The sequence below is a fragment of the Myotis yumanensis genome, unplaced genomic scaffold (genome assembly GCF_028538775.1).
Source record: "Myotis yumanensis isolate MYYU_CA2020_CCGP unplaced genomic scaffold, mMyoYum1.0.hap1 SCAF_17, whole genome shotgun sequence".
Classification (NCBI taxonomy): Eukaryota; Metazoa; Chordata; class Mammalia; order Chiroptera; family Vespertilionidae; genus Myotis; species Myotis yumanensis.
Window position 1 is genome coordinate 18,863,433 of NW_027223768.1, and position 12,822 is coordinate 18,876,254.

At 44.1% G+C, this 12,822-nt stretch overlaps 1 pseudogene; it reads left to right on the forward strand.

Moving 5' to 3' along the window:
- The first annotated feature begins 3,434 nt into the window (after positions 1-3,434).
- LOC138996150 (RNA exonuclease 1 homolog pseudogene) lies at positions 3,435-5,330 on the forward strand (annotated as a pseudogene).
- The last annotated feature ends 7,492 nt before the right edge of the window (positions 5,331-12,822 follow it).

Consider the following 12,822-nt stretch of genomic DNA (forward strand, 5'->3'; position numbering starts at 1 on the left):
GATTGCCCAAAGCCACCCAGAGAAACAGACAGCACCACCTCTTCTAAATCAGATCATTTGCCCTACACCCAACTTTTGTGATAAAGACACTCAGAGTAGGTGTGAGAAAAGAGTCAGAAGGGTTTATCCCACTTGAGTTAACAGGCAGTGTAGTTTGTCTTCAACTCAAGTGTTGATGGCTAAAATACAAAAACTGGTGTGTCAATTCAGCCTTCACTGTGTTGAAAGGGGATTAAAAATAGAAAGGAGTTAAGGTTGAGATATAGAGAGAACTTTTGTAAAGGAGAGGGCTTGAGATATTTCCCCACTGAAGAGCCCAAATTATGAAACTGCCAGAATAAGCATCTTGCCTGCGTGCTTGTATTCCTGGTGTTTCGATCAATCACATGACTGTCCTACATCAGCACTCTTTACAAATTCACAGTTCCAGGGAGTGAATATGAGATTATCCAGACACTATTTAAAGGGCCAGAGATGGAGAAAACAAAGAAGCCTCTTCATAGGGGTATGTGCGTACTTTTCTAGTCCTTAGGCACTTGGTAATTTCACAAAGTAGATATGGTATATTTGCCAAACAAATATCTTTCAACAGATTCTCCTCTTCTTCATTTGTCCCCTCCCATTATGAATGGAGTTTATATTCTATACCTCCGATAGGGGGCAATTATTTTAAGTAGAACAATTGTAATACTTTCTATTTGCTGTATTAATGGTTGTCTCCTGTATGGAATCTTTTCTTGGACAGCTTAGGTTTAAAAAACAACAATACTCAGAAGAGCACCCACAGGACTTCAGCAACTATATATAGAATTCAGAAAACTTTTGAAAGAAATGGAGTCTAGGAAACAGTAAGTGTAAGAAAACTGCATTAATAATTACCGCTTAAAAATCTGTCATACATAAAATAACTAAAAACTTAAAAGGACTTATCTATCAGCTTCAATAATTTTAAATTGATTTTCAGAGACATATTTTCTAGATAAAAGAAGCACTCTGCATTTTCAAATAGTAAATGCTGAAAGATGTAATACAAAAATAACACTTTGGATTTTTTTTTGATGAGGGCTTTAGGTTTAGTTAGATCAGGATTCCAATGTCTGTACATCGGGGAATTTTCCTCAGAATCTACATTTAGTATATTAATTACAAATAGAGTATGTTGTAGAACATCATGAGGAGAGGAATATTTAAACTCATTTTCTTGTAATTTTTTAATTTGTGTTTTTAAAGTTTGGTGAGCCCTTTCTACTATTGCTTGGCCTTGAGGATTGTAGGGTATTCCTGTAGTATGTGAGATGCCGAATGTAGAGCATAAGTTTTTAAAAGCTCTAGAGGTATAGGCAGGCCCATTGTCTGTTTTTTTTTTTTTTTTAAATATATTTTATTGATTTTTTACAGAGAAGAAGGGAGAGGGATAGAAAGCCAGAAACATCGATGAGAGAGATCTATCAGCTGCCTCTTGCACGCCCCCCAGTGGGGATGTGCCCGCAGCCAAGGTACATGCCCTTGACCGGAATCGAACCCGGGACCCTTGAGTCCACAGGCCGACGCTCAATCCACTGAGCCAAACCGGTTCGGCCCCATTGTCTGTTTTAAGTGCCCTTGGTATTCCTAGGTAGGAAAAACATTGGAATACATGTTTACTTACATCTTTAAAGGCTTCTCCTGTACGTGCGTGCAGAAGCAAGGATAACATGAGAAAAGGTATCAATACAAACATGCACATAGCAAAATTTGCCAAAAGATGGGACATGAGTAATATCCATCTGCCATAAGTCACAGGATCTAGGTCCTCTTGGATTAACTCCAGTAGCAGGGCTAGGAAAATGAGTAGGACGATGGCCGCAGTCACGCACAATACTTCGAGCAGCTTCTCTAGATATGCGATAATATAGACAGAGAGCAGAAGCATTTTGATGGTGAATGGCATGAGACCGCCGGGCTTCTTCTAGAGCTGTACAAACTACTGGGCGAGTTAGTAGATCCGCCTGATAATTTCCTTTGCTTAAGGGTCCTGGTAGGCTGGAATGAGCTCTAATATGTCCAATATAGAAAGCCTTTTCTTGTTTATGAATGTAAGTTTGTAGCCGAGTTAACAAAGAGAAAATGGCTGTTCTTCCTTGTGGGAGAGAGGCGGTCTCAATATGAGGAAATAATTTAACTATATATTGAGAGTCAGTGTACAAGTTAAAGGGAACCTATTGCAATTGTTCAAAAGCATAAATGACTACCAAAAGCTCTGTTCTCTGGGCTGACGTCTCTAGGGTTTGTTGAACATGGGTTATTGAGTCAATGATTATTACTGTCCTACCCTTAGAGAAACCATCTGTGAATACTAAGGAGGCAGGAGGTGATAATGGGCGCCATCTGTTGGGGTCCAGCCCCATCAGGTCCTGGGGTTCCCAAAGGTTTGGACGGAGGCAGCGTTCAGGTGATCATCATAGCCAGGTTCTGTGTTTATTGTCTTGTTACATCTGTATTTATACCAGTTGATTTTAATCCTATCCATTCTATTCCAAAGGTTAGGGCAGGGGTCCTCAAACTTTTTAAACAGGGGGCCAGTTCACTGTTCCTCAGACTGTTGGAGGGCCGGACTATAGTTTAAAAAAAAACTATGAACAAATTCCTATGCACACTGCACATATTTATTTTGAAGTAAAAAAGCAAAACAAGAACAAATACAATATTTGTATTTGCATGTGGCCTGCGGGGCCGTAGTTTGAGGACCCCTGGGTTAGAGCATTTCTTATCTCCATTCCAAGGTTACCCTATTGTTCTACTAAGCTACAAGGAAGTAACTGAAGGAGATTATCCGAAGTAAAGATTATGTAGCTTAAGTGTGATTGTTTGTAGTTAAAGTGATTAATTACCCGCCTGGCACTTAGTTAAGGGGTTTTATTCCCTCCCTAACTCCAGGGAAAAATCCCCACTTGGGGAAACAACCTTTCTCAGAGAGGTGACCTTGGTTAAAACACATGATGCTAAGAAGGGGAGCAAACATATTAAGAACAGTATGCCATATACGCCAGGTCCCTTGAAACATATGCTGTGCAGATGTTTCTTCCCTTCAGCGACTGTGTCAAGCAGCAAGGATGGACTGGCTTCCAGCACTCAGTGACCTGGCACTAGGAGAACTAAGCAGAGGATGGGGCCCACCCTCTGCACTCAGAGCTCCCTCCTGTTGATTCGGTCCCGGTCCCGAGGGAGCAAGGGAGCTCCGGGATTCAAGAAGGCAGTCCAGAGAATATCAGATTAAGTAGGGTGGGATCAATGTGTGCATCTGGGTTCTGAAAACCAATCTAGAGAAGATGAGATCAAATAGGATTCATTGGCTGAGCAAGTTAATCTGCTTGGAGACAGGCTTTCCGCTTATATAAGAGCTGAGGGCACCCAGCCTAGGCCATTAGACACCAGAGCCCAGGAGAGCAAAGACCATGTCGCTACCTGTGAGAAGTGAAGCAGCGCGAGCTCCAGCTCTCTTGAGGGCCACGGCACCGAGCTGGTTTCCTCCTGGCCATCTGCAAACTCAGGAGGCCCAGCTGGGTGCCTCCTGCCATGCCCCAACCCTGGTGCACCGGCCATCCTGCCAGTGGTCCTGCCATCAACCTTTTGGCCCTGGCAGCCTGCTCCCGGTGCCCCCCATATACACCCGGGGCCCCACGTATCTCATCATCCAGCCAGAGTACGTGAGGAGAGGCCTGGCCCCCCGCACCCAGCTACCCACCGCCCAGGAGCTGTGTGACCTGCTGCAGGGAGCAGACAAGCCTCCCATGGAGTCAGCCAGCCTGCCCCAGGCTGCCCAGGATTCGGCCCCGAAGTCCCCTTCCATCCACCTCTCAGCTGCCAGAGACAAGAGGAGGATTGCCCGCGACACCATGCCCTGCCTGGCTGCAGGTGCCAAGAGGCGCTTCCTGGCCAGCAGCAGCAGCAGCCCTCCTCCCAAGGCCCAGGGGTTGGGCAGCCAGCTTCCAGAGGCCCGCGCCCCATCAGGCCAGGCGTCCACGGCCACCAACACTGTGCCTCCCAAACTCGTAACCCGCGGCCCACCTGAGCAGAGTTCTCAGAAGACTGTTCCTCTAAAAAAGTGTGGGGGCAAAGTGCCCGCCATCACCCATCAACGCCATCTCAGCCTCTTTAGGGACGAGGGTCTCAAGTTCTCCTCCTCCACCCCGTATGCCACAGAGAAGGAGCTGAAGGAGGAGAAGGCGGCCTACCACCAGAGCCCCAGCAAGAGGATGGACCAGGACATGGCCGCAAACACCTTCCACAAGATGCAGGGCCTGGAACCCAGCCCTGAAGTTGGTCTCCACAAGACCTGGGACAGCGGGGCTGTGTCCCAGGAGGTGGTGCTGGGGGGCAAGTTGGCCGCCCAGACCAGCTTCTCACTCCAACGCCCGAACAGCCACCCTGAAGAGGATCCTTTGCCAGGGGCCACCCTGTACCAGCGCCTCAAGGAGCACCTGCTAACCCAGGCCCAGCTCAAGGAGAATGGCTACCCCTTCGTGCACCCCAAGCGGCCCGGGGACGCTGTCCTCTTCACCACCCAAGAGAAGCCGCCCCAAGATGCCTCTTGTAGGATGTGCTGCCGCTGTGGCACCCAGTACCTTGTGGCCCCTTCGGGCCACTGTGTGCACCAGGAAGAATGTCACTACCACTGGGGGCGGCTGCGCCCCACTCCAGTGGCTGGGGGCTGGGAGATTCAGTACACGTGCTGCTTGGCCCTCATTGGCTCCCCTGGCTGCCAGGTGGCCCAGCAGCACGTGCAGGACGGCCGCCAGCAGGACCTGCAGGGCTTTGTGCAGACCTTGGACAAAGAGCTGCCCCCAGGGGCTCACCCCGGCATCTACGCCCTGGACTGTGAGAAGTCCTACACCACCTCTGGCCTGGAGTTGACCCGCGTCAGCGTGGTGGACAGCTCCCTGCAGCTGGTGTACGACACCTTCGTCAGGCCGGACCGCGACATCGTCGACTACAACACCAGGTTTTCCGGAGTCACCGCGGCTGACCTGGCCCACACCAGCACCTCCATCCGGGACGTTCAGGCCGCCTTGCTGACGCTCTTCAATGCCCACACCATCCTCATCGGACACAGCCTGCAGAGCGACCTGCTGGCCTTGAAGCTCATCCACGGTTCCGTGCTGGACACATCTGTGCTCTTCCCGCACCGCCGCGGCCTCCCCTACAAGCGCTCCCTTCGCAACCTCACGGCTCACTACCTGGGACATGTCATCCAGAACCGGATGGATGGCCACAGCTCCAGCGAGGACGCCAGCGCCTGCATGCGCCTGGTCATCTGGAAGATGGGACAAGACGCCGAGACTGAGCGCTGACTGCAGCCCAGCATTTTGTGGACAGGACTATGACTTTGGAAAGAGCTTTGTGATCACAAATATCTCTTGCCCCACATGTCTAACAATAAAGGAATGGTTCAGTAAACTATAGTAAAAAAAAAAAAATAACACTTTGTATTTGCTGTTCCATACTTTAAAAAATGCTCATACACACACACACACACACACACACACACACACACTAGAGGCCTGGTACATGGATTCATGCATGGGGGGGGGAGGGGGCGTGGCACTGCTCATTCCAGTCAGCTGAGTGGCTATGGACCTGCCCTCTGAGCGATTGCTGAATGAGGAAATTAGTCTGAGCTGATATTTCAGGGTATTGTCTTGGGTAAAGGCATGTTCTGTGTCCTGGAGGAACCTCGTGGAGAGCTTTACACCCCAAAGCCATTCAGTGAATGTCCTTGATGTGTGATGCCAGGTCGGTGACACCATCGGGGATGTTCAGGGCAGCCATGCTCCAGGATCCTCAGCCATCAGGACAGCCTCCTCAGGGGTCATGTCCCCTCTTGCCATCTGCCTATGCAAGCTCCCTGCACTTTTTCTAGAACACTCCTTAGAGGGCCTGCATCAGCTGGTGGGGGCAGGCCAGAGTCTGGATTGTCTCAGGTATTTGATAGGTGCAGAGACTCGGCCTCACCCTGGGCAGCCGCTCATCCTGGTCAGCCAAACGGTGCTCCCACTGTGGGAGTGCATTGATCATCAAGGGGGAAGCTCCTGTACTGAGCGTCTGCCCTCTGGTGGTCAGTTCATGTCATAGCGACCGTTCAGTTGCTGGGCTTATAGAGGCCCGGTGCACGAATTAGTGCACTGGTGGGATCCCTCAGCCTGGCCTGTGCTCTCTCGTAATCCCAGACCCCCGAGGGATGTAGTAGTCCGTGAAGTGGCAGGCGTCCAGGGAGGAGCCCAAGCCAGGGCCTGGCGCTGCACCGCTCTTGCTCATCCGGGCCCAGTTGCACCTGCTGCCGCCGCTGCTCGGTAGTGCTGCTGCGGAGGCGGGAGAGGCTTGCACCACTGCTGTGCTTGCCAGCTGTGAGCCCGGCATCTGGTGCCCATCAAACAGCTGAGTGGTGCTCTCCCTGTGGGTGCACTGACCACCGGGAGGCAGCTCCTGCATTGAGCGTCTGCCCCTGGTGGTCAGTGTGCATCATAGCAACTGGTCAAATGGTTGAATGGTCGACCAGTCACTTAGGGCTTTTTAGATAGATAGATAGATAGATAGATAATGCAGGTATTATTATCATTTATGAATTGAGAAAACTGAGACATGAGAATTTAAGCAATATGACCAAGACCTCATTATATCATGAAAGGACCAGAATTCTTCTTTTTTTAAAATGTATTTTTATTGATTTTAGAGAAAAAGGGAGAGGGAGAAGAGAGACAGAAACATCAATGATGAGAGAGAATCATAGATTGACTGCCTCCTGCATACCCCACACTGGGGATCGAGCCCGAAACCCCAGCATGTGCCTTGACTGGGAATGGAATTTTGACCTCCTGGTTCTTAGGTTGACACTCAACCACTGAGCCACCATGGCCAGTCAGGACCAGAATTCTTACTCCATTGTTTTGTTCTTTACCATCTACAAGTAGAAACCATATCTTTGATTAATTACAGGCATTCCCATTTTATAGTTCAGTATATGAATACAAAACAAAAAATCTTTTTTTTTTTTTTAAAACAACATATATTTTATTGATTTTTTACAGAGAAGGGAGAGGGATAGAGAGTTAGAAACATCAATCAGCTGCCTCCTGCACACCCCCCACTGGGGATGTGCCCGCAACCAAGGTACATGCCCTTGACCAGAATCGAACCTGGGACCCTTCAGTCCGAAGGCCGATGCTCTATCCACTGAGCCAAACTGGTTAGGGCCAAAACAAAAAATCTTAATGGGTTTGTTCCAGGTCATTCTGTAAAAGAAATGAACAGCTAAGAAAAATACACAAGCATTGACTTAAAATCCTTTGATCAAATCACTTGACCACAATGAATGTAAGAAAGAATGAATGCTAAAGAGTTGTGCAGAACACATTGTCCATTACTGTTCTTAAGGTTTGTCCTAGATAAAAGGTTTCCATTAAAATCCATTTCTTCTTGGCATACATTGTAACCTGTGTATAACTACTTGTCTCCTCTAGAAACATTGAAAACAAAAAAGAAATTTGTGTGTGTGTGTGTAAATAATAGAAATGGAACAATGCTGTATGATGAACAAAAGTTAGAAGGATTAAGTTTTTTACAAAGTATAGGATTATGCTCATCATTCAGTTTTAAAGTTTATAATAGTCATAAACTATTGTATGGTCAAATAATGAAGATAATATTATAGTAACCATCTGTTAATCTGACTTTCAAAACTTAATTTTAAATCAAAGAAACCACTATACGTCAGACAAATGGTGGACTTAGTTTTCCTAAATAAATAACATTAGACAATTAAAAATAATTTGGATACTGTAGTGGAAATTGGTTATTATTTTGGCCACCTGAATGGCTTCCCTGTATTTAGAGAATTCCTTACTTTAAAAATCTTGATGGTAAGCAAAGGTTTTTCCCTAATCGAAGTGGAAGATGTCCAATACCTTCTCTGCTTCCCTTGCAGCTAGGGTACAGGCATGTAACCTGGACTTTCCATTCAGACATTTATGCTGGACCTTTGACTCCTTGCTGGATACAAGAAATAGTCTGTCTCTCCTTCCTTCCGCCTTTCTTTCTCCCTGTCTCCTAGTGGCAGTAGATGTCACTGCAAGCTATAGTTTCCAATGCAAAAGTGGCCAGAGCTTGATATCCCTGGCATCAGATGTAGGGTGACAAACTTGTCACAATTTGGCCAGCATTTTCCCAGTTTTAGCATGGAAAGCTGTCTGGAAACTGAAGACAAGGATGGTTGGTTACTCTAGCCACTTTCTTATCAGGTCCATTCTGTGGGTGTTTTATCCCTGTCACTTAAGTTTAAGCCTAATTTTTCAGCTCTCCCAGCATTTCTGTGAGCCACCCAATATCCCTTAAAATTTTTGTGTAAGTGTAACCCAATATCCTTTTAATCAAACGGTTCTGCTTAAATCAGCAAGAGTTGGTCTCTATTGCCACTGCTTCTAAGAACCTTGGCTGGAATGTACACCTTTGTGTGTAAGCAGTTTAGAAACCTGGGTTTGACAATGACCCTATGAATCATATTGGTTTGATTCTGCTCATAGAGTTATTATGGACCCTATTTGATGTTGGTGAAATCTTTTAATAATTTTTAAAGATGCTGTAAAAACATCTAGTGATCATTCTAACTGTATTTTTGAAATTCTGAGATAATTTTGATGGTTGAGAGTACCATGAACTATTTTTTCCGATGATGAGATAACAGTGTCAGAATGTAAATCACTTAAAAGTAAAGTTGATAATCTTTGAATTTCCTCATTCCATCCCATCCCACCTCCCTAAAATTTATGAATGTTTATTTCTCCAGTTAAAGAATTTTATTTTTTTATTTTTTATTTTTTAAATATTTTTTATTGATTTTTTACAGAGAGGAAGGGAGAGGGATAGAGAGCTAGAAACATCGATGAGAGAGAAACATCGACCAGCTGCCTCCCGCAACCAAGGCACATGCCCCTGACCGGAATCGAACCCGGGACCCTTCAGTCCGCAGGCCGACGCTCTATCCACTGAGCCAAACCGGTTTGGCCAGTTAAAGAATTTTAAAGTAAAAAAAAAAATAAAATAAAAGGACGTGGACCTCACCCTCTCCCCCCATTCATCTTTGGAGCACATATAGAAGTTCTTTGTTGTTCCTCCTGATAATTAGACATCTCTCCTGAACACCTGGGCCTGTCATTCAGCCTGACCTTCATGACATCCTCATACTCCTGCACCTTGATTTTTTTATCCTTTGGAGAGAAAACCTTCAGTGAGGATACTCCTGTTCATAAAATACTTATGAAAATATTATTACATAAATAGTATATCTTTATTAATAAAAATAGAAGATAAAAGAATGTAAATAGCAATAAGCACCCATAATTCTTCCACTGCTAACAATTTTGCATTCTTTTTTGTAAGCATTCATATCTATAGCTACAGGAATTTTTAAAATTTGAGGTCACATTATAACTAATAATTCAGAAGTTGTTTTTTATTAGCATTATAAATTTCTTTCCATGTATATGCATAGAAGATATAATATTAAATGAGTCAGTCTTTCACAATGTATATAGAGAAATCATAACACATCATCAGTGGACTTTTAAATATGTTTTTATTTATTTCAGAGAGGGGATAGGAGAGGGAGAGAGAGAGAAACACTAAGGATGAGAATCATCCATCGGCTGCCTCCTGCATGCCCATGGGATCAAACCCAGAACCTGGGCGTATGCCCTGACTAGGAATAGAACCATGACCTCCTGGTTCATAGGTCAATGCTCTAACCACTGAGAAACACTAGCCAGAGCTCCTTGACATTTTTATGATTATTTCCCAAAAGTAAATATTAGAAGTAGAATTTTTACAGCAGAAACTATTCTCATTTTTGAGGCTTTTCTTATATTTTGCCAAATTGCATCCCAGAAAAGTTATGCCTTTTATTTTTCTGCTAATCATCTATAAAACTGTATACTTCCACTGTCAACAACACTTAAGTATTATCATTGTTTTTGACCTTTATTAATTTGATAGATATCTTATTGTTTTATGGATATAAACATAGGCTAAACATTTAAATATGTTTTTTAGCTTTGTACTTAAAAAAATTATCTACTCCTATCATGTGCCCATTTTCTTTACTGTGGATATATGAGATTAACCACTTAATTCTACCTTAAAATGCCAAAAAGCAAACTCAAATTCTGACGATAATTATCACCCTCTCCAAGAGTTGTCATTATTTGCTTTGTCATCATCACCTAGATATTTGTTTTTTACAAATTACTACCTCCCTGAATAGGTTTCTACCTAATTTTCAATCTCTTATTCCCTTCTCAAGAAATCCCCTGATTTAAAAAATTTATTTTTGTTTATCCCATGAAGTCCCATATTAATATTATACTCCTTATTTTAAATATAGATGTTTGGTAATTTATACTTTTTATAGGAGGAAGTCAAGCAGATAATACCAAAATGCAATTATTCTAATCAGTTTTCTCTTTGGGTTAAACATATTATCTCCCTTTTAAAAGGAAAATACGTCTTTTGGTTTTCTCTTCTATTTGAGGAACATATAAACTATTCAATAAAATAGTTACAATGCTGGTATTTGTCTCTAGCTGGAAGTTTGGAGGAAGCCAATCAGTGTCCCTGCAGCTGTATTTGCTGCCTATTTCCCAACTACTTTGCTGTTTCTTGCTGACCCTCACGTCTGCTGTTACCTCAGAATCCATCATCACCCACTTCTGCAGCCTACCTGCTGGGCTGTTGCTGGAGGCGCTAGTGTCAGTCACACCAGAGAGAGGAGAGTGGGCGGGAAACTCTTCAGGGGATCTTGGTTGGCTTCTATATCTAAGCTCTATTTTTAACGCTCTGCAGTCAATGCTGATGACATTAGACAATCGCTTAATCTCAGTGCACTCAGTCATCTTTCTTTGGCTCATTCCTCTCACGCCTCACAGCCTTCTCCCAAGCTACACCCTTATGCCTAGAGTGACCATATGCTCTCTTTTTCTGGAAAGTCCCAATTTCAAATATTCTGTCCTGTTGCCAAATCAAATGTCAGACCATATGCTTCGTATTTTCTTTGGGGAAATATGTTCACTTACCTATGTTTGAGTTCCCTGAACTCTGCTCATCAAAATTTATATTGGTTTTGCTAGACAGTTTGTGAAAAATGTTATTAATCCAAAATGTAGCTCAGATGCCAGACAAAAAGAGTGTGCGATTTTATCTGAATAAAATTCTAGATAAGTGGCTCCTTTGTGTTTATCATTATCAGTTAGCATTCCTATTGTTCTAATAAGGATTTTAGTTTTTAAAGCATAACATACTGGAAAACTATGCTTATTTTCTCTTGGTTAAACATGTCTCAAAAAGCCTTAGCTATTTTCATCCTGAGGCTGTCACAGGTGTAAAGGAGAGTGTATAGAAATTTTCTACAGAAGCACTCCAATGCAACAGGTGCGATTTCTCAGAGTGAAGTACCATACTACCAAGCAGCAATTGCAGGCAAATATCCACTAGTTAGATGGTTCTTAAAAACTGCAAGGGTCAGAGAGTGGAAAGTGCGGCTACGTTTGTGAAGCGTGTCCTTTAGAGAAAGCTGTGCTGTGCATCCCATACCCCACTCACTAGAGTGAAGGAGCAGAGGGTGCATGCCCCTTCACCTCTGGCCAAGGGAGAGGGCATTCTTACAGGATTGTTCAGGGAACTATGATGGGAAGGGCATAAAAGGGCTGATGTCTGACTCCCCACCCAGGAAAGTCTAGAGGGCCTGGCAGGCTCTTTGTTATCAGAGAGGATATACCCAGTTGCACTGGGACCAGTCAGCTCCCTCAGAGTTTATCAGGACAAAGGATGTATCATGCCTCCCACAGACCAGATGTGGGTCACAAAGGGGAGAAAGAGCCAGTCCAAAGATCTTTTTGACTTCTGTCCAAGAGAACTTCTTGAGATTTTAATTGAGCTCTAAGAGAAAAGAACTGTATGGCATGGATATCCAAAAATCAATCAATCAATCAATCAATCTGAGGCTGTGGGAGAAGTGGTGGCCTGAGGAATAGGATACCTGGCCCATGTCACAGGAGTTGTTGGACCAGTTGTAGCTTGATTGGCATGTGAGCCTCAGAGGAACTCACAAAAGTTCCCACAAGACAAAGAGCCAGCTTCAAACATCTGCAAGTCCCAGAAAGTACAGTTATCTCTCTCACTGTAGTACCAGCCAAGTAAGACCTTCCTGCTCCCTTTTGCTCTCTTCCCTCCCTGTACTCCAACCAGAGACTCCAAAAACAACAGTTACTGAGTGGAAAAGGAAGTCAGCAGAAAAGGGAGAGGCAGCTGACCACAGGCCTTTTCTCCAAGGCTTTCCTTTCTAAATGTCAGATTGAGGCTGAACTTTATGATTGAAAGTGGTTGTAAGAATAAGTGAGCAGAAAAATCATGAAACTTGCTGGAATTTACATCTTTGTGGCAGGGGGAAGAACTCACCCTTCTGAATTAATTTCTGAGAACAGTTATGTTTTGACTATATCTCACAAATCACACTAGCTCGTTGTAATGAACACACAGACTGTCTACTGTACAGTCAGTAGAAGCCTTTCAGAACTTGTAGGTTCAAGTCTTAGAAGGAAATAAGCATTGCAGGCCCACATTTATAAAATAAAAAAATTGCAATTCCTGTATTAGGTTCATTCACCAATCACTACAGCAGCATCCTGAAATAAATGAATATAGAATATTCAGACTTTCCTTTCAGTAAAAAGATGATTGAACCAACACATACTTTTTGGCTCCAGTGGTTAAGATAAAATAGTGACTGAAATGCTCCTA